Below are 21,534 nucleotides of genomic sequence, written 5' to 3' on the forward strand. Positions count from 1 at the left end.
CCCTCGCTCTGGCTCACCCAGCCCACTATTCTGGAGCGCTTGCACCTGGCTCGGGTTAGCCCCGCCCACTGCCTGGGAACCCCGCCCCTCGCCCAGTCAGCCCCGCCCACTGCCCGGGAGACCCCGCCCCTTGCCTGGGGTTATTTTGGTTCTGGATATGCAACCCATGGTGGTCTGGAGAAGTGGGCCGTGCCCAAGAAAGCTCATGGTCCCATCTACAGGTTTTGTTGGTCTTTAAGGTGCTACTGGATTATTTGTTGTTTTTTAAGTTTTTCCAGTTACTTATCAGTTCTTTGTGTAGAACTGCTCCTTGAGGGAATGTGCTACCAGTGGCAGTTACTAACACCTCTGTTATAAGACATTGCTACAGAATGTAGCAAAAGCCTACAGGGAGCGGTTACGTACCTATAACGTGTAAGAAACTGCTGTTGTAAAACACTAATACCAGATGTAGCACATTTTTATAGCCGCGAGTGACTATTCCCATGGTTCAGGCTTCTATCAGTGCACAAGAATGATTTCTTGTGTCTTGCTTACAACACTGAGGTTTGCTTTTTTTGCAGGAGTTTTACACTGTTGACTCCTATTTAGCTTGTGGTCCAAAGCACTTGCAAACCCCTCTGCACCCCTCTGACTGTGTTATCATTCACAGCCTTTCTAAGTGCACTCTCTAAGCAGAGGTGACCGGTGAGGGGGGACCAGAACAACTGCTGCTCTCTCTCCTCCTCTGCCCTGCCTCATCCCTTGTGAAAATAGAAAGAATTATACTGTAAGAGAAAGATGAATTATGCTGTTGAATAAGTTGAAGGAATACTGTTTGTCTCTGAACGGGAAGAAGAAAAGTATGTTAATGTTGTTTGTAGGTATGCAGATCAATGTGCTAGCCAGGTGGGCCTGAGTTAACAGGAAAAGGAACATTAAGTGTTAAGCAGAAAGCAATTAAAATAACCAGGGAGATATGGACAGGAGATTGCTGTGTGCTTGATGTTGAAATGAAGATACTTGACTAAGTCTCACACTAATCATGTGAAGTTTTGCCCCTCCTTTTAATCCTGTTAACTTGGCTTTTTTTTTTTTTACTATATAAATCAAGGGGTTTGAACCTTGTATGGTACTCACATTTTCTGGGTTAATTTAGCAGAGCAGCTTTGCTGAATAAACAGAGCGGTCTGACAAATCTGTGAGTCCTGTCTAACTTTGACACCCCCCACAGACCAGCTATAAACGGGAAAAGCACAGCAAGCCAGCCCCAGTTCTCTTTGCTCTCCTGGCCGCATCGCTGTGCTTCTGCCCATACATTTTGGGAGATTGTTACCGCTTGTGCCTCTCCCCCTATCGCCCCCTTTCTCCCCATCTCAAAGCCATTATCTACAGCTCTGATGAAGATTTTGAGCAGAAATGTATTTAGAACTGATCCCTGCAGGACACCAATCCTTATGCCCTTCCAGCATGACTGTAAACTACAGATAACTGCACCCTGGGCACTGTTTTCCAACCAGTTTGGCACTCACCTTATTGTAGCTCCATCTCGATTTCATTAGTATCAAAAACGTTGCTAAAGTCAAGATGTCAACCGCTTCCTGCCATCCTCAAGATTTGTTACCTTGTCAAAGCTATCAGGTTGGTTTGACACAACTGCTTATTTATTTGCTCTGTGATCTTTCCTGTTATACAAATTAATGTCCTTATTTCCCTTTGTATTGATTGGCTGTGCAATTGCCCTTTTCCAGTCTTCTGGAATCTCTGCCATCTTCCATGACTTTTCAAAGATAATAGCTAATGACTCAGATATCTCCTTGGACAACTCTTTGAGTATTCTAGGATGCATTTCATCAGACCATGATGACTTGAAGACATCTAATTTAAGTAATTTCTAACTTGTTCTTTTCCTATTTTTGCCTCTAATCCAGTGCCCACCAACCAGTAGATTGGGATCTTCTGGTAGATCTTGGAGCCTTTGACAGGTGATCCTGACAGGTTTGGATAGGAGGCTATCAAGTGCTGGCACTTTATCTGCCATCTCAGCACTGCCATGCTGCTCCTGCCCTCTGCCTTGGGGCTGCTCACCCCTCCCCCCCCCAGAACCTCTTACTTGTTGTGCAGGGCTCAGGAAGAAAAGGAGAGGGCACTAATGTCAGGATGCCCCCCACTCTGTACCCCATCTCCAGAGATGAACCTTCCTGCACCCCAAACTCCTGCCCTAGCCCTGAGTCCCCCAGCACCCAAACTCCCTCCCACAGCCTGCACCCTGAACCTACATCTCAATTCCCTGCCCCAGGCTCAGCTCAGAACCCTTCCCACACTTAAATCCTTTAGACCAAGATCAGAGTCCGTATCTCCCTCCCTCACACCCCAGACCTCTGCCCCCAGCTTGATAAAAGTGAGTGAGGATGAGGTAAGATGGAGTAAAAAGAGGCGGGGCCTCTGAGAACAGGTGGGAAGGAGGCAGGGCAAGAGTATTTGGGCTGAGGTAGATCCTGGATTGCATTTAAATTCAAAAAGTGATCTCATGCTTAAAAAGGTTGGAGACCCCTGCTCTAATCCTACCTCATTTTCAATGGCAGTCACTATATTAAGCATCCAATCACCAATAACCTTGTCAGTGAAACCAAAACAAATAATTCATGAAGCACCTCTGCCATTTCCACATTTTCTGTTATCGTTTTCCCCTCTCATTGACAATGGGCCTACCTTGTCCTTTGGTCTTTTCTATAGAATGCGTTCTTGTTACCCTTATGTCTCTAGTTAGATTGAGCTTGTTTTGTGCAGGGCCTTTCTAATTTTGTGCCTTCATACTTGTGTGATTTTTTTATATTCATCCTTTGTAATTTGACCTTGTTTATACCTTTTGTTGGACTCTTTCTTGGTTTTTAGACCACCGAGGACACCATGGTTAAGCCAGGGCTGTCTCTTGCTATACTTCCAGTCTTCTCTACCAAATGGGAAAAACTGCCAGCTGTCTTCAATTGTTTTTCTCTTTGGACTTACTTGTTTACCTTACCTACCATCTTCATGAGTTTGCTAAAGTCTGCCCTCTTTAAATCCATTGTCTTTATTTTGCTGTTCTCCCTCCTCCCATTCCTTAGAATCATGAATTCTGTCGTTTCCCGATCACTTTCATTCAAAGTGCCTTCCACTTTCACATTCTCAACTAGTTTGTCGTAACCAAATGTAGAGCAGCTTCCCCCCAGGCTCCCAGAAAGGAGTCTCCACTTTCTGAAATAAAATATTATCTCCGATACATTCCAAGAACTTAGTGAATAATCTATGTGCTGCTGTGCTACTTTCCCACCAGATGTCTAAACAGTTGAACTCCCCCCATTACCACGAGAACATGAGATTGTTATGTGCTGACTTACCCTGATTAGTTACAAACTTCTAGCTGATGTACCCAGAATATCTTTTTTGAGATGAGAAGGCCATATCTGCATGCACTATTCATGATGTGGGTATACCATGAAGTTTTATAGCAGTAATAAGATATTCTTCTTTGAGTGACCCCGTGGGTGCTCCACTCTAGGTGACGGGTCCTGTTCTGGCGCCGCAGCTCGGAGATTTCTCATAGTCATGCTTCGCTGGCTCGTGCATGCGTGCTTCCCCAGCGAGGAGTTCGCGCCTTTGATCAGCCACGCGCTAGCCGGTAACTGTCAGTTCCTCTCAACCGCCGCAGGTCGTGGTCGGAGCTCCCTGAGTTCTCTCTTCAGAATGGTTTCAGTTAGTTTTTGCATCTGTAAATAGTTAAATTTGTTAGTGTTAGTCGTGTTCCTGTTAGTTTGTTCTCCTGTTCAAAAGAAAGTAAAAAAAAAGAAAAAAAAAGAAGTTTTTTCCTCAAGCTGCTTCTCTTAAAGCACTGCGCAAAGCGCTAAAAGTGAAATTGACAAGGCTTCACGCCGGGCTTATAATCTGTACCCATTGTATAGTCATTTAATCTGTACCCATACTGAAAATGCCTGGATCGACCGGATTCAAAAAGTGTTTGGCATGTCGTGAGCCCATGGCAACAGCTGACGGCCATGACACCAGTATTAGGGGCCTAGGGGAAGCACATGTCACTGAGAAGAGTACCCATTGCAGAAAATTAACATCAAGAGCCCAGAGAGAGCGGGAGATGAAGATATGCATGCTGATGTTTGGGAAGGCGTTGCAGCCTGACCTGATCTTTCCTGCAACCACAAAAGCCCCCGAACAAAAACAAAAATGGAGGGCGGCTTCAACGGGACTGGCCGACTCAAAGCATTCGAAGCCGTCTCCCGCATGATCCCTCCCTGCAATTGGAATGTCTTCAGGGGCGTCTAAAGTGACCCCAGGGGGGTGTGGACAATCTGCTGGGGCAGCCATCAGAGAGCCCCCACCGAGGAGAGCGAGAGCGGCTTCGGCACCGGCATCGGGAGTGGTGCCACAGCTAGCCGGCAAGCCTGCACCGGCCTCAGCTGTGCGCTCTTTGAAATTGACGCTGGTGCCGCAATTGACCAGCCACTCTGCACCGGCTTCAGCGGCACCGGCTAAAACAGTGCCTGCCTCACCGGCCCCGCTTATGGTGACACCGTCCCCCACAGCACTGTTTCGTCTGGCACTGGGCTCCGAGGCAGAAGGTCTTGATGCCTCAGCCTCGGCAGCGCTGCTGACTCCGGCACCGGGCATTCTGCCAGCGCCAGCATCAACGCAGCAACAGCTGCTTTCCCCGGCACCACTCCATTGCCATTCGGTGCCTGGCTCTCCTGTGGCTGTCAGGGTAGAAGACACCTCCCTACCTAAGAAGGCATTATCAAAGACTCATTATAGAAACAGATCCCTGTCTCCAGATTTTTCACCAGAAAGGTATGGTCGCTATCGTGACTGTAGAGTTTCTCCTACACGGGTCACGTATGGACGGTGTAATTATAGGGACGCAGTGTATCTAGAAACACGTCGGACCCATTCACAATCCCGCTCACCCGGTCCATCCTCAAGATACGAGTCTGTTAGACGCTCCCCATGCCGCGTCTATTAAATTCAGCATGGTAGTGCATGCTTGTCATGCCACTCCTCCCTGTTGCGTTCTGAGCGGTATTATGAGAGCTACCATAGACCATACAATGATCGTCCCTGGTGTGATCATACATCGTCCTCCCGTAGGGGATTCTCCTGCATTTGTCAACCATCGAGTGCAAATTAAATACCACATTGTTATGTATCTAGTCACCGTTGGATTGGGTAACCACAAATCAGGCTAGACTAATGTTTAGGGCCAAACCATATATTTTGAACAGTGGAACATACATCAACAACAACAGCACAAACTCACCCTATCCCAGAAGAAAAGAAGATATATAAGCCCCGGATACAACAAAGGGAGTATACTTTACAGTGTCAGAGGCAGGCGGTGATTGAGGCCTGCGACCTTCTACCCTGCAGCTAATGTAAAGCCTTAGGGGAGGACGGCAGGGAGTCCCTCGCTGACAAGGAAAGGTGGTCCAGTTGAATGGCCCTCCTGCTGGTGGATCTTGCCTCTAATGGGTCGGGTAGATTCCCTCTGGGGTTGGTATTTGGTAGCCCTTCGACTTCCAGTCCAATCCAGCAGGTAAGGATAGCGGTAGATAAGTTCAAGTCCGTGTGGCAGAAAGCAATAATCCTAAAGTGGGGCGTTCCCACACTCGCGAGGCTCTCTCTCTCTCTCTTTCTCTCTCTCTCTCAGCTTGAACAAAATCCTTATACCCGAACCCACAAACTAAAATGGAGCACCACGGGAGGCGAACAAACACTGACAGGACTTAGGACGACAGATAATGACTGACAGACTACACTACGGACGGACAGTGGCGAACCCGAACTCTTCCTTGGTCAGAGTTTATAAGCCCTTCAAGGCGGGAAAAGGGTGGTAAGGGCTGTGTGCAGCAATCGGTGCCGTGTGCAACATTCCAGTAGGGAGGGGTGCACTATTTCTGAGCGGTGTGCAGCTCATTTGAGTGCCCAGTGCACAGTTTTGGACTGAGTGCAAACTATAGTGTGGGGTGCACTTAGGTTTTGGCGGGAAAAGGGTAACAAAGAGAGAAGAAGGAAAACAAGATGGAATCTAAAGAGACTTGAACATAACAGCTCTAAATGTCTTTTCCTTGGCAACAACATCAATCACAGCACCTAGACTCACCTTCTCCATCTAAGAGTCCAACGATCCAACTAGATCAGTCCGAGCTGCAAGAGGGGCAGTTGTCTGATGTTGAAGACCCCAAACTGGAAACTTCTCCAGCAGACTGCTCCTCATCATCTCCAGATGAGGCGATATTCCCAGGTGATGTGTCTCCACCGGATGATCTGAAACAATTTCAAGACCTGTTTAAACGTTTGGCAGACACACAGGAAATACAGCTAACGGATCTTCCGGTTAAAAAGCACCGTCTCTTGAAAAACCTCCGTTCACAACAACGTGCAAAGATCGCCTTATCCATTGATGATGCGATCATGGAAGTGGCGGATGAGATATGGCAAACCACAACATCGGTTACACCTACGAGAAAGAAGGCAGACAGAAAGTATTTTGTACTGGCGAAAGGATTAGATTTCTTATTCAGTCATCCCCAGCCTAATTCGTTAGTGGTGGACACAGCACAACATAGGGCTAAGACGCCACAGTACAAAAATAAGCTTCTGGACATGGACAACAAAAAATTAGATATATTTGGTAGGAAAGTCTACTCCTCAGCCACACTTCTACTGCGCATTGCTAATTATTCAGCCCATTTATCCAATCATAATTTTGATAATTATTCAAAATTAGCGGAGTTACTGCATCATCTCCCGGACAACAAGAAACCACTCTTGAAAGCAATAGTGTAAGAAGTGTACGCATCGTGTAGTATTGCACTGCAGATTGCCATAGATGTGGCTGACACAGCAGCTAGAGCCACTGCCACAGGTATTGCCATGAGGAGATCATCATGGCTGTCATCTGCAGGAGCCCCAAGGGAGATGCAAAGCAAGGTTGACGACCTCCCGTTTGACAAGCTTCTCTGCCCGGGGCTTCCTGGAATCAGCCGCTGATCTGTTTCAGCAGCAGCTGAATCGGGGACCCCTGGGGCAGAGCAGCTGGGGTCCTGCCGGGTTGGTCCCGCAGCGCCGTCCTTTGGTGCTGCGGGACCAACCCTGCAGCACTCCAGCTGCTCTGCCCCAGGCGTCCCCAAGAGCAGCTGGGGTGCTGCCGGGTTGGTTCCGCAGCCCTGTGGGGCAGCGCTACGGGACCAACCCGACAGCACCCCAGCTGCTCTATTGCAGGCATCCCCGATTCAGCTGCTGCTGAAACTGACCAGCAGCGGCTGAATCAGGGACACCTGGGGCAGAGCCGGACTATTGTAAGGGGGGGCTATGAGGGGTCTGGGGTGGCATCCCCTCCCACCCCACTCCAGACCCCTCATAACCCCCCCTTCTGATAGTCAGGCATATCTGATAATCCGGTACCCCCTGGGTCCTAAAGGTGCCGGATTATCAGAAGTTTACTGTACCAGGATTCTGACGGACAATGTGGCGACCATGTTTTACCTTAACAGACAAGGAGGTGCCCGGTCTCGTTCTCTTTGTGCGGAGAGCATTCGCTTATGGAATTGGTGTATCAGCAACAACACCATTCCAACAGCTTCGTATCTTCCAGGTGTTGACAACTTAATAGCGGACTCTCTCAGCAGGCATTTCCCCCACAACCACGAGCGGGAGGTTCGCATGGACGTACTGACTTGTATTTTTGCCCGATGGGGGTTTCTGGCGATAGATTTATTTGCGACGGAACACAATACGCAATGTCCCACCTATTGTTCAAGAGCCGGAATAGGACGTCACTCTCTGGGGGACGCCTTCCTTCTCCACTGGGGAAGATCGTTACTATATGCCTTTCCCCCAGTAGTCTTGATTTCCAAGGTTCTCGAAAAAATCAACACAGACAGAGCCCGGGTGATCCTTCTAGCCTCAGCATGGGCTTGTCAGCCTTGGTTTTCAACGCTCCACCATATGTCAGTGAGAGTACCGTATCTTCTGCCTTCTCTTCCAAATTTGTTGACCCAAGACAACAGTCATCCGAGACCCGAAGTTCTGCACCTCACGGCGTGGATGCTTGTTGGTTTACTGACTCTGAGCAGTTCTGTTCTCAGCGAGTCAGGGAAGTGTTAATGCATAGTAGGAAACAATCTACCCGATCAGCTATTACAGCTAAGTGGTCCAGATTCCAAGCTTGGTGCGCGGATAATGATGTAGATCCTCGTTGCGCAACTCTACCCTGTATATTACAATACCTCTTAGAACTGCATGACAACGGTCTAGCAGTCGCATCTCTATGAGTACATCTGGCAGCAATTAATGCATTCCATCATAGGGATGAGGATGTCTCTTGCTCACCCTATTACAAAAAGGTTTTTGAAGGGGCTCTTGAATCTTCATCCTCCGCAGAGACCTCCTCCACCTCTATGGAACTTGGATCTAGTCCTAGAAAATTTGACTCGTCCTCCCTTTGAGCCCTTGGCTACAGTACCATTATGCTTACTTACTGTCAAGCATCTCTTCCTCCTAGCCCTCACATCTGCTCTCAGAGTGAGTGAGATAGCAGCTTTTATGGCCTTACCTCCATATACTATTTTTTCCAAGGATTCGGTGACATTGAGGACCCATCCAGTGTTTATTCCAAAGGTTTCTTCTGAATTCCATGTAAATGAGCCGGTGTTTTACCATGTTTCTTCCCTAAACCCCATACCTCAACGCAAGCAATGCTGCTACACATGTTGGACGTGAGGAGATCCTTAGCATTTTACATTGATAGAACGTGGGATTTTAGAAAGACAGACTGCTTGATAGTATCCTTAGCACAACGTTCGAAGGGACAACCTCTAACTTCTCAGTGCATCTCCAGGCTGATAGTTTCATGTATATCCATGTGTCACTTGCTACGAGGGAAGCCTCTCCCTTCTCTTCCAAGGGCTCATTCGACTAGAGCAGTTGCTACAACCACAGCTTTTCTGAGTGGAGTGTCTTTTCATGACATTTGCAGAGCAGCAACATGGTCTTCTAATGTGACTTTTATGAAGCACTATCCTATAGTCAATCAGTTTGCTTCAGACTCTTCTTTGGCTACAGCAGTACTTAATCGTGCTGGTAGTCTTGATTCCAGAGCGTTTTAACTCTATCCTAGGTACTGCTCCGGAGTCGCCTAGAGTGGAGCACCCACGGGGCCACTTGAAGAAGAAGAAGAAGTTACTCACCCTGTGAAGTAATGATTGTTCTTCGAGATGTGCCCCGTGAGTGCTCCACGATCTGCCCTTCCTCCCTGCTCCAGAATTCTTTATTTGTTTCTTTCAGATGGGCGGGTGAGAGGAACTGACAGTTACTGGCTTGTGCACGGCTGATCAAAGGCGCGAATGCCTCACTGGGGAAGCACGCATGCGTGAGCCGGTGGAGCACGGCTATGAGAAATCTCTGCGCTGCAGCGCCAGGACGGGACCCATCACCTAGAGTGGAGCACCCATGGGGCACATCTCGAAGAACAATCGTTACTTCACAGGGTGAGTAACTTCTTCTTATCTCTCTTTATTATCGATCCCTTTTTAAAATTATACTCAACAATCTGTTTGCTTTTTTGACTGCTGCTGCACATTGAGTGTATGTTTTCAGAGAACTATCCTCAATACTCGAAGAGATCTTTCTTGAGTGGTAACATTTCGCCTTCCCTGAGACTTTTACTCTCCTCAACAGCACAAAGGCTGTGTGACCAGGGATGGGACTGTTCTACTGACTCCAGGAAAGTCTCATCTATGTACCTCTCTGCCTTCCTTAGCTCCTCCAATTCAGCCACCCTGGTCTCCAAAGCCGTGGTCTCCATACAAGGTCCCTGAGGGCCAGGAGCTTCTTGTACCTGGACAGTCTGGAAGGGTCGAGGGGTGCAGGAGCAGGCTGGGGGGTGGTGGAGATTCAGGGTCTGGTTGGGACAAGAGCAGCATGAAGGTGGGCAGTCTGGGCAGGAAGTGGGCTGCAAGAGCAGGCTGTGGGTAGAGGTGCAAGGTCTGAAAGGGTGGGGGCCTAGAGGGTCCGGGCAGGATGGGACATGGGGCTGATTATGTGGGACACCTCCTGGAGGGATGCAAATGGCTGTATATTAGGGATATAAAACCGGCTACAATGTAAAAATCCAACCGGTTACACAGTTACACGCACTACAGACTGCACAGCTTTATAGTGCAGAGCCCGCGGTGCATCTGGCTGCTGCATGCTGGGAGCCGCCTTATAAGTGCACACTGTCTCCTAACTGTGGGCCGTGCTCCAGATGCTGGGTGCACTGAGGGCTCTGAAGTACGAGTTTTGTACTATAGGGCCCACAGCGCAGGGTGACAGCCGTCTCCCCGGGAGCAAGGCCGGCAGCCGGGAAACGACATGTAACCGTAATGGAAACCAATAAGCTGATGTTTATCAGTTGATTGTTGAAACGGTTACACTCTTACATCCCTATTCTCCATGGCTCTGCGCTTGTACCCAACCGCTCCCGCTGGCCATGATTACTGGCCAGTGGGAGCAATTGGGGTGTAGCTTGCAAGACATTGTAGGGATAGTGCTTCCCTGTGCAGCCTGTGGCTTGCCTGGATCCAGGCCACGAAGCTCAGGGTCCCCTGACCTCTGCAGCAGAACAAGACGCACTGGGGCTCCAGCTACACGGGATGGGGGGCACCAAGCCTCGGAGCCCCTCCCCTGCATGGCTGAAGCGCCAATGCCGAGTTGCCCTGTTGCAGGTTGTCTGGAGCATCCCAGCCTGCGAGCCATAGGTTCTCCATCCCTGCCTTAGAGGGACCTCATAATACAATTAATACAATGATCTAGAGAAAGGGGTAAACAGTGAGGTGGCAAAATTTGTAGATGATACCAAACTGCTCAAGATAGTTAAGACCAAAGCAGATTGTGAAGAGTTTCAAAAAGATCTCACCAAACTAAGTGACTGGGCAACAAAATGGCAAATGAAATTTAATGCTGATAAATGTAAAGTAATGCACTTTGGAAAACATTATCCCAATTATATATATAATATGATGGGGATTAATTTGGCTACAACTACTCAAGACAGAGATCTTGGAGTCATTGTGGATAGTTCTCTGAAAGCATCCACGCAGTGTGCAGCGGCAGTGAAAAAAGCAAACAGGATATTAGGAGCCATTAAAAAAGGGATAGAGAATAAGACAGAAAATATCTTATTGCCTCTATATAAAACCATGGGACGCCCACATCTTGAATACTGTGTACAGATGTGATTGCCTCTTCTCAAAAAAGGTATATTGGCATTGGAATAGGTTCAGGAAAGGGCTACAAAAATGATTAGGGGTTTGGAACGGGTCCCATATGAAAAGAGATTAAAAAGACTTGGACTTTTCAGCTTAGAAAAGAGGAGACTAAAAGGGGATATGATAGTGGTCTATAAAATCATGACTGGTATGGAAAAGGTGAATACAGAAATGTTATTTACTTATTCCCACAATATAAGAACTAGAGGTCACCAAATGAAATTAATAGGCAGCAGGTTTAAAACAAACAAAAGAAAGTTTTTCTTTACTTTTCTTAACATAGTCAACCTATGGAACTCCTTGCCAGAGGATACAGTGAAGGCAAGAACTTTAACAGAGTTAAAAAAAGAGCTAGATAGATTCGTGGACGTTAGGTCCATCAATGGCCAGGATGGGTAGGAATGGTGACTGTAGCCTCTGTTTCTCTGGAAGTGGGAGACGGGATTACATGTTGTGTTCCCTCCCTCTGGGGCATCTGGTATTGGCCACTGTCAGCAGAGACTGGGGAGATGGGGAGGTTGTGGGAAGGTTTTTCATTAGTCGGCATGACTGGATATTATGCCCTCAAGAATGCTGCGCTGTAACAGTAAAAATAAAAGGTAGCAAGTGCTCTAAGAGAATCAGAGCAAGCTTTGCTAACATCAGTAACTACTATTTACTTGAGTGTTTTTGAGCATTAGCTATTAAAACAAAAACAAACAGTACAGTGACATGCATTACACAGGGTAATAAAAGTAATAGAAATAACACTTGCAAAGGAGCAAAACTACACATAGAATGGGTTACAGTGATGGGAGTGCACTGGAGTGAGCCACGGGCAGCAGATAAGACAAATGTGAGAAATGTTATGAGACTTCACGTCCTCTCTTTAGCTCCCTTTTCCGTCTTTAACCTCCTGTAAAATGTAGTCTGCAGAAACTTACACATAGGGCGAAGGGCAGTGGCTTCAGCAGAGCTATTGAGCATGCTCAGTGTGTCTGATTTGAGTAAATTAAAAAAAAAGCAGGTTTAAGCACATTAAAAAGCCCCTCTGCCATGGCCGCTCATTCCCACTGGGGTGACTGTTTTTATCCCTCCTGCCCTGCCTGTGCTGGGGCTTTGCCCTCTGTGTCCCTCTAGCGGTAGAGTTTACCTGCTGCTTCTCCCCCCACCAGCCCTGATTTTGCCTCATCACCGATTCTAACCCTCCCTGCAGCCGCTTCACCCCCCGCCCAGTCACATTTTATTCCCCTCTTTTTCTTAGCCCCTTTTCTTCTTTTTTAACCCCTTGTAAAATGAAGTCAGCAAAAACGTGTACAGTACATAGAGTGGACAGGGCGAAGGGCCAGGGCTTCAGCAGAGTTACTGAGCATGCTCAGTGTCCCTAAATTCTCTCTAAGTAGCACAGTCTGATGCGGAGCAGCTTTCTACATACAATATCCCACCAGCCCATGTCTTCAAACAGGACCTGAACATGGGGTGTCCCTCTGAGCCTGCTGAGGGGGCGAAGGGCCCAGACTGGGAAATGGGGGAGGGGGAGAAAGCAAAGATTCCCTGGAGCTAAAATCCCAGAGAGCAGCCCCCCAATCCCAGCGGATGCATGGCTGTGCTCCTCCAGGCACTATATGGACAGGCATGGCAAGTTAAGCACACTCTGCTTGGTGCAAACAGTGCCTGGGCCCACCTGACTGTGCCGCTATAAACTCCTCTTTCAAACAGGATTATTCTGGGCTGCTTTCCTGTTTTCCACCCTACTAAAGCCCAAAGGGAATTCCATTGGGAGTCTGGACCTAAAGCTAACATTATTGTTAAGGAAGGAAGGGAAAGGGAAAGGGGAAGGGGAAGGGGAAGGGGAAGGGGAAGGGGAAAGAAAAATAAATGAAATGTTGGGTTCTTTTTCCTGGTCTTTCTGGTTTGTCAGCTTTCTGGGTGATCATCATGCAATAGCAGGGTTCCAGCTGCTGGGGCATTAAGAAATAGGTTACATTTCTATTTACATTATGGAAATTTGGAAAGATTTTGCTACACTACTGGAAATCTCCTCCCTTCCCCCCCCCCCCAATCCACCACAGTATAAATATGCGGCAATGGTGCAATTTACTTTGGTACATTACCAAGCCACATCAGGATAAACTCCACTAATTGAAGTTGTCTAGCTACACTGGCATAGCTATGCTACTCCAAATTTGCTAGTGTAGACAGGCCTGTAATCTCTTTGATCAGGGGTTCCCAAACTTTTTGACACGGGGACCAGTAAATCCATTCACGAGCTTCTGGAGGACCGGTAGCATTCATTTGCATACAGGCAGTCCCCGACTTATGCGGATCCGACTTATGTCGGATCCGCACTTACGAACGGGCCTTTCTCACCCCGGAGGTCGAGGTAGCGGATTGCTACCTGCGAGCTCCGGGGCGAGAAAGCTCCGTTCGTAAGCTGCTCCGGTGCCCCTGGTCTGCTGGAGACCGTCTCCAGCAGACCAGGGGCACCGGGCAGGTTCCCACGCTTCTGAGGCTTTGCCAAAGCAAAGTCTCAGAAGCGCGGGAACCCGCCGCTGCTGCCGCTTCAGTCGCGGTGCCTGTGGTCTGCTGGGGACCGTCCCCAGCAGACCACAGGCACCGGGACTGAAGCCGCAGCCGCGGGGGGGGTCCCGCGCTTCTGAGGCTTTGCCAGAGCAAAGCCTCAGAGGCGCGGCACCCCGCTGCCGCTGCGGCTCTGCTCCCGTATCCCTGGTCTGCTGGGGGGGGGGGGGCGCGGCTAGTGTGCCCCCCCCCAGCAGACCAGGCTTTTGTTTTGGACCCTGGAGCAGAGCAGCTGGGGCTGCCAATTGGTCCTGCAGCGCCTTCTGGGCACTACTGGACCAACCCGGCAGCACCCTAGCTCCTCTGCCCCAGGTCCTGATTCAGACGCTGCTGGTCAGTTTCAGCAGTGGCTGAATCAGGACGCCTGGGGCAGAGCAGCTGGGGTGCTGCTGGTTTGGTCCAGTAGCGCCGAGGAGCGGTGCTACTGGAGCAACCCAGCAGCACCCCAGCTGCTCTGCCCCAGGCGTCCCCAAGTCAGCCGCTGCTGAAACTGACCAGCGCTGACTACAGGAAGCCCGAGGCAGAGTTGCTCTGCCCCAGGCTTCCTGGAATCAGCTGCTGATCAGTTTCAGCAGCAGCTGACTTGGGGAAGCTTGGGGTTCTTAAATTGAATCTGTATGTAAGTCAGAACTGGCGGTCAGTTTCAGCAGCGGCTGAATCTGGACGCCAGTTCCGACTTACATACAGATTCAACTTAAGAACAAACCTACAGTCCCTATCTTGTACGTAACCCAGGGACTGCCTGTATTTGCATATTCATTAAGCAAATGATGAATATTCAAATAAGTTGTTTCTGGTCCTCCCAAAGCCCCCAGTGCCAGCTTTAGCAAAGCTTTTGATACAGTCACCCACAATATTCTTGCCAGCAAGTTAAGGGAGTATGGATTGAATAAATGGACTGTAAGATGGATAGAAAGCTGGCTAGACCAGGGTTTCCCAAACTTTTTACTTTAATTGGAACCTGTTTTTTTTTTCAGTACTGTTTTTTGTAGCCCAAAAATATAAATGCATATATAAAAAAAGAATTAAAAATGAATAAATTTTCAGTGTTTCACCCGGCTGCATCCTCTGCCCAGCCTGGGCCAGGGCTTGGGGGAGGCGGCGCTGCAGGGGCACGCTAGGAGGCGGAAGCAGGAGCAGATTGAGGGCAGGGTATCTGGCTAGGAGGAAGGGTGCAAGGAGGGGTAGGGTTGCCAGATGTCCAGTTTTGTACCAGACAGTCCAGTATTTGAGGGTTCTGTCCAGGAAACAAATTGAGAAAATACCAGACATATAAAATGTGCGGTATTTTCTAATTAGGTAAGTTTTATTATTAGGTGTATCAGTCCGTAGCTGCGAACTGCCTGGCTGGTAGATGTGTTCATGCTGCGTGAGTGTGTCTACCAGCCAGGCAGTTCTCAACTACTCGGGAGATGGGGGGTGGAGAATGGAATCCCCAGGGCCGGACTCACTCGTGGTCCCAGGTCTGCATATGCCCAGGTCAGTCCCGCTTCCTGCTGGCCAATTAGTTCCCCTCCCCACCGCTTCTCCTCCTGATCTCCCCTGGCCAGCTGCTGCCCCCATCCAGCCCTGCTTCTGGAATCTGGTTCTCCAGTCCTCCTCCTCCCAAACTCCCCCGGCTAGCCCCCTGCCTTATGCTCGCCCCGATCTCCACCGGACAGCCCCGCTGCCCTCAATCCTGCTTCCGCCGGCCAGCTGGCCACCCCCGATCTCCGCCGGACAGCTCCATTGCTCCCAACCCTGCTTCCCAATAGCCGGTTCCCCCTCCCCCCCACATACCTCCTCCCAGCCTGCCCCACCCCGCTCCTCTCCCGGCAGCCATGCTGAGGCCCGGTATTTTTTTCCCGCGGCCCGGTACTGGGCCCATAGTTTGGGAAACTCTGTCTTTGATTGCAGTAGGATGACTCATGATACTAAGGACTCGTATTTTTTGGTAGCATGGGACAGGGTCCCAAAGACTTCCTTTATGGCCTCAGTTTTACACCCGCTGAGCACTCACAGGTCCCACTAAAGTCAATGAAAGTTGTTTATGTTCAACCAGGTTGAAAACAGGCCAATCCTATCTTCCTTCAGGATCATGCATGGCTGTGCAGTACAGATGAGCTATTGTCACTGTTGGAATTTTTAGTTTATTCATTTCCTGCCTTATTTTACCAATGAAACATGAATGTGCTTCTTTGCACTAATGGCAGTGCAGAAACATGAGATCCTGACATATTTGTAAATCTATTTCCTGGAGCAGCAAAGCTTTCTTAGGGCCAGAGCCTGAGAGGCAACAAGCACCAATAACTTCCAGAACCGACTGTGGCCAGCAGTACCACATTGAATTTGGCTCTTTACAAGGAAAAACATTTTCTTGCAGCTAGGTATCTTAGTGTGGCTTGTATACAGGAAATGTTGCATAAAAATGCTAACCAGATGCTTATTTAAAACAATAGATTCTTGATACAAGTATAATAAAAATGCTAATAGTAATTTAATTCTGTGTTTTATATAAATCTCCCCAGGGAAAGATCTCATTTAATCTTTATAATTAAAGCAATTATATAGGAGGAAAAACGAAAAGAACAAAACAAAACACCACACAGGGGATCTACAATGTCTTATTTATAGAACAACTTGTCTCAATAGAACAAACAGCATTTTAAAAAATAATTTCTTATTTCATATCTAGATTTGACTTCCTATCTAAACTGTAGAAACCATTCAATACATCATCAGACTGCTCCTTCCTCCTTCTTTCAGATCAGGCTGCAAGTAAAAGAAGCCAATTGCAAGCAAAACTATCTGGCTTAGGCTGTAAGACCTACGGAGCACAGCAGAGAAGGCAAGGTGACCACGTTTGCTGCTGCAGCACCTCTAGAACAGTGTAAACATTTCCCGCTTGGCAGAGCCGTGGCAAGGAGATGAGAAGGAACAGAGGAAATGAAGGAGGACCTCTTGGCACTGTCTAATTAAAAACTGAAAAAGCAAGGAAAGATCTGAAGCTTGGCTGGATTGGAGTATGGCTGCTCCGGATTTTGAAGAGGCATGATCCCCCGGTGAAACATTGGCTGGGCAGGTAGCAAATCAATTACTGTGACAAGCCAAGTCTCCCAACGATCAATTTCCCTTTGAGACGTTTCTGATTTTTCTCAATTCTGTTCCTCCAAGCTTGGGCTTTTCAGGCAACCCCACCAGCTTATTTGTATCTGCCAGTGACTCCAAGGCCTTCCTTGAGATCTCTTCCTTGACTTCCTTGACTCTTTTCCTCTCTTCACTTGAAACCAAGATTCCCTTGCCACTTGTTACCCCATTTCCTTGCATCCAGTAACATGCACCCTCTAGAGCCCCCAGTGTAGCTGTTCATGAGTGTCCAGTATGTAAGGCAGGGGAAGGCTCTGCCCTCCCAAACCACCAGGCGTAGCCCTGCCCACACCCTGCCCCCAGAATGTCTGCTGTAGGTGTTCTGGGGCAGAGCATTGCTGCCCCTAGCACCTGCCCTCCCGGGCTGGAGAGGCCAGGCTGGGCAGGCCAGGTGACATGCCCTCCTACGGGGTGGGGGAGGCTGGGGTCATGCCACTCAGCGTGCACCCGCCGACCTCCTCCGGGGCTGGGGAGGCTGGGGCCATGCTGTACGCCCTCTGCCCTCTTCCCTCCCTTGGGGCTTCACAGAGCACCCCCCTTCTTCCCCCAATGCTCCGGGGCTGGAGAGGCTGGGCTGCACCAGGTCACATGGTGCACCCTCCTCCCGGGCTGAGCATGGTTGGGAGGGGGAGCACACACACGGCGCGCTGCCCTGCCTCCCGATGGGAGTGGGGAAGGGGAGGGGCCTCAGAAGAAGGGGCCTTCACCAACCACCCATGCAGCTGTTGTTTGCCTGTTATTTATCTGTGCGCACTCCCACCACGTTAGACTCAGCCCTGGTCTATGCTAGGGAGTTATTTTGAACTAACAAGCAGAGCGTCCTCACTATTTCAAAATAACCTGTTATTTCAAAACTAGCCAATTAGCCCTCCATAAGATGGGATTTTCAGGTTGCTCCTCCACGTCGGTCTTCTCTCCTGAGCCTCCGGTCTCTTGCTCCATCTCTCTCTCTCTCTCCTCCTCCTACTGCCTCCCCCTCTCTCTCTCAGCTCTCTTCCGCTTTCTGCCTGCCTCTCCGTCTCGCTCCTTCTCTTCTCCCCCTCCTGCCTCTCACTCTCCACTCTCCTCTGTCTCTGTCGGGGATGCACGTTCGTCCAGGCCCCACCCCCTGGGCGTGTATGTCACCGCCCTGTCCCCCTTGCTTCCTGCCGTGGCACTCGGCTGACTTCTGCACCGCTCAGCCGGGCTGCCGCGCGGGAGCAAGCAACGCAAACGGCCTCTCTCTCTCTTCTCCTCCTACTGCCTCGCCCTCTCTCTCAGCTCTCGTTCACCTCCTGCCTGTCTCTCCCTCTCTCTCTCTCTTTCTCTTCTCCCCCTCCCACCTCCCACACTGTGTTTCTCTTCTCCTCCTCCTGCTGCATCTCTCTCACTCTCTCTCTCGCTGTCCTCCGCCTCCTCCGTTCTCCTTTCTGTCTCCTCCGTGTCCTCCTTGTCTGCTCCGCTTTCCTCCTTTTGAATCCAGCGCCCTTTCCTGATGTCGGAGATGCACGCTCGTCCAGGCCCCGCCCCCTGGCTGTTCCCTCCGGGTGGCGCTGCTGCCTCCCACCGTGGCACTCGGCTGACTTCTGTGCCGCTCAGGCGGGCCGCCGCCCGGGAGCAAGCAGTGCAAGCAGCTGTTTGGACCCTTCATTCCCATGCTGCGGACCCCAAACGGCTGCTTGTGCTGCTTGCTCCCGCGCGGCAGCCCGGCTGAGTGGCACAGAAGTCAGATGAGCCCCACTGCGGGAGGCAACAGCGCCGCCCAGAGGGAACAGCCAGCATTTCAGCGTTACAGAGTCACAGACATTGGGCTGCTATATATATGGTAGCAGGAGTTATTATTTCCAGATAATGGGCTGGTTATTTCAAAATAACAACTCCAGCTTTCCATGAGTGTGATGGGGTGGACAAAGTCCCCTGCAATAGGCCTTTCAGCACCCTGACCACCGAGCAGAACAGAGTGGCAGCCTCTGCTGCAGCCAATCAGGGTGCAGCAGGCAGATATAAAAGGAGCTGCTAGGCCAGAGCCTGTCAGTTCCTTCATGGAGCTTGACACAAGCAGACCTCAGGGCTGACTGAGGAACACGGGCACTCTGGACAGCTCCGGGTGGGAGCTGGGGCATCGTATCTGGTCGGAGCCAGGTCCTGTGACTGAAGGCTAACCAAGAAGCCAAAGACAACTCTGTAGAACCCCAGACAAGGGGAACTCAACCGCAAGGTGCTAGAGCAGCGATTCCCAAACTTTTCCAGATGGGGGCCCATTTTGACACTTCAGGAAGACTTGGTGACCCAAGGCAATTCAAAAACGGGGGGAGGAGGGGTGGCAGAGCCACCTGGCGCCCCTTTTGAAATGTAATGGCGACCCATATTTGGGTCCCGACCCATAGGTTGGGAATCCCTGCCCTAGAGAAAGGGCTGGATGGGACAGGATCCTGGGGAAATGGCCCAGGGATGTGACAGGGCAAGCCAAGATCTACCCCATCCCCTCCCCAAAACTCCACCCCTTCCTTGAGGCCCCACCTTCTCCATTCCCCTCCTCTCCATCTTTCTGCCCCCAGCCCTTACTCACTATTACTAGGTTGAGACAGGAAGTGTGGGCTTTGGGGTAGGAATGAGGGATTTGGGTATGGGAAGGGGCGAGAGGTGCAAGCTCTGGGGGCATGTCTACACTACAGCACTGTTTCAAATTAGCTTAATTCGAAATAGTTAATTTGAATTAAGCTAATTCGAAATAATGCATCTATACACAAAAACTATTTTGAAATAGCACATCCACACTGAGTGGACCCTGAACCGAAGCTAAGGCTGGCCGGAACCAGTGCCGGCAGGGCATCAGGTTAGGACTTAGTATGTGGGGCTTCTGCCTGAGGCTAACTGAGCTCTGTGCTTAAAGGACCCTACCCCCACTCTGGACAGACAGTTCTCAGGGTTCCCCGCTTGCTTGTCTACCTCGATGAGGGACAGCAAAGCAGTCCTGTCTTGGAGTGCCCTGAGTGCCCGCACTCGGGACACCACAGCACTCGGCCACATGGAGCCAGAGCTGCCCCTGGGCACGCTGGTGCATCTTGTGGGGTCATTGCCATCAGCCCAGCTGCACTTGCTGCAGGCTGCCATCCGGGGAGTCCATCGGAGGGCTGTCAGGATCCAGGAGGCCCTGAGGGAGAGCATCCACCCCAAGAAGCCCTCAGAGCCTCCCCCGTCCTCCCCACCGGGGGCTTGTGCCCCATTCCTCCCTCATGTCTTTCCACTTACCCCTCCCTAGCCCCGCTTCTTGATGTCAAATAAATGACACGTATGTTCAAAAATAGAAACTGGGTTTATTGAACAAAACTGGGGGAGGGGGGATGGATCTCTGGGGAGACTGGGAAAAGGAGATGGGAGAGGGGAAGAGAGAGGGTTGGAAAGGGGTGGGGGAAACCTGGGAGGAGGGAACTGGAAGGGGGAAGCAAGGGGAAAAAGGGGGAGGGGAAACTCAGGGGGAGGGGTTGGGGGTCTCGCTGGACCAACCTGACTTTCATGCAAACCTGCTCCTGGGTTTGCATGTGGCCTTTGGTGGCCAGGCTGGCAGCTATCCTGCCATAGACGGCTGCATTCCTCCGTCTAGGGCTGAGATCATGGAAGTTGGGGGCATCCCCCCCCCCAAACCTGAATAAAGTCCATGATCTCCACTCTGGAGCAGGAAGGCGCCCGCCTTCTCCGGCCCCTGTCAGGCTCCTGGGAGCTGGCAGACTGCTCCTGGGGAGTGGTGGATGGCTGGCTGCCAGTGGCTTGCTGGCTCATGTTTTGGGGCCACTGGGTCAGTGGCCCTGGTGGCCACTGCTGGCTCTGGGCTGGCAGGCTTGGAGCTGGCACAGGCACTGTGGCCAGGGTCTCCCCCTTTAATGGCTATGGGGCTGTGGGAGAGGAGTAAGTTTTCCTGGTTGTGCCCAGAGTGGCCACCAGGGCTCCCTTGGAAGGGCTGGAGGCCCCTTATTTTGAATTAAGTGTCTACACAGCACTTAATTCGAAATAGCTATTGCGAATTTGGTGTTTCTTCTTGTAGAATGAGGTTTACCAAATTCGAAGTAAGTGCTCCACTATTTCGAATTTATTTCGAAAAAACGGTTTGCCTGTGTAGACAATAACTGCTGTTATTTCGAATTAACTTTGTAGTGTAGACATACCCTGGGAGGGAATTGGGGTGCAGGAGGAAGTAGAGAAGAGGATGCTGGCTCAAGGAGGGAGCTCCAGGCTGGAGAGTGTTGGGGTCAGGTGGAGGGTTGGGGTGCTGGAGCAAGCTGCAGGCTTATGGATGTCGGGGTGCAGGAGTTTGGTTTGGGGTATATGATGGGCTCAGGGCACAGGTTTGCGGTGTGTGGATGGTGCAAGAGTGTGTGACAGGAGACGGGATGTGGGGATGCAGGTGTTTAGGGATGTGAGGGACTCAGGGCAGGGGGTTCAGGTGTATGATGGGCTCAGGTTTGGAGTCTGTGGGGGGTGCAGGAGTGTTATGATGCTGCAGCCAGATGGGGGCTTGGCCCAACTGAGGGCTTGTTGGCCAGGCTTCCTTTTTAAATACAATATTATGTCCAACACAAAAGGTTTCAGCATTGTC

The sequence above is a fragment of the Pelodiscus sinensis genome, chromosome 25, assembly GCF_049634645.1.
Source record: "Pelodiscus sinensis isolate JC-2024 chromosome 25, ASM4963464v1, whole genome shotgun sequence".
NCBI classification, from domain to species: Eukaryota; Metazoa; Chordata; order Testudines; family Trionychidae; genus Pelodiscus; species Pelodiscus sinensis.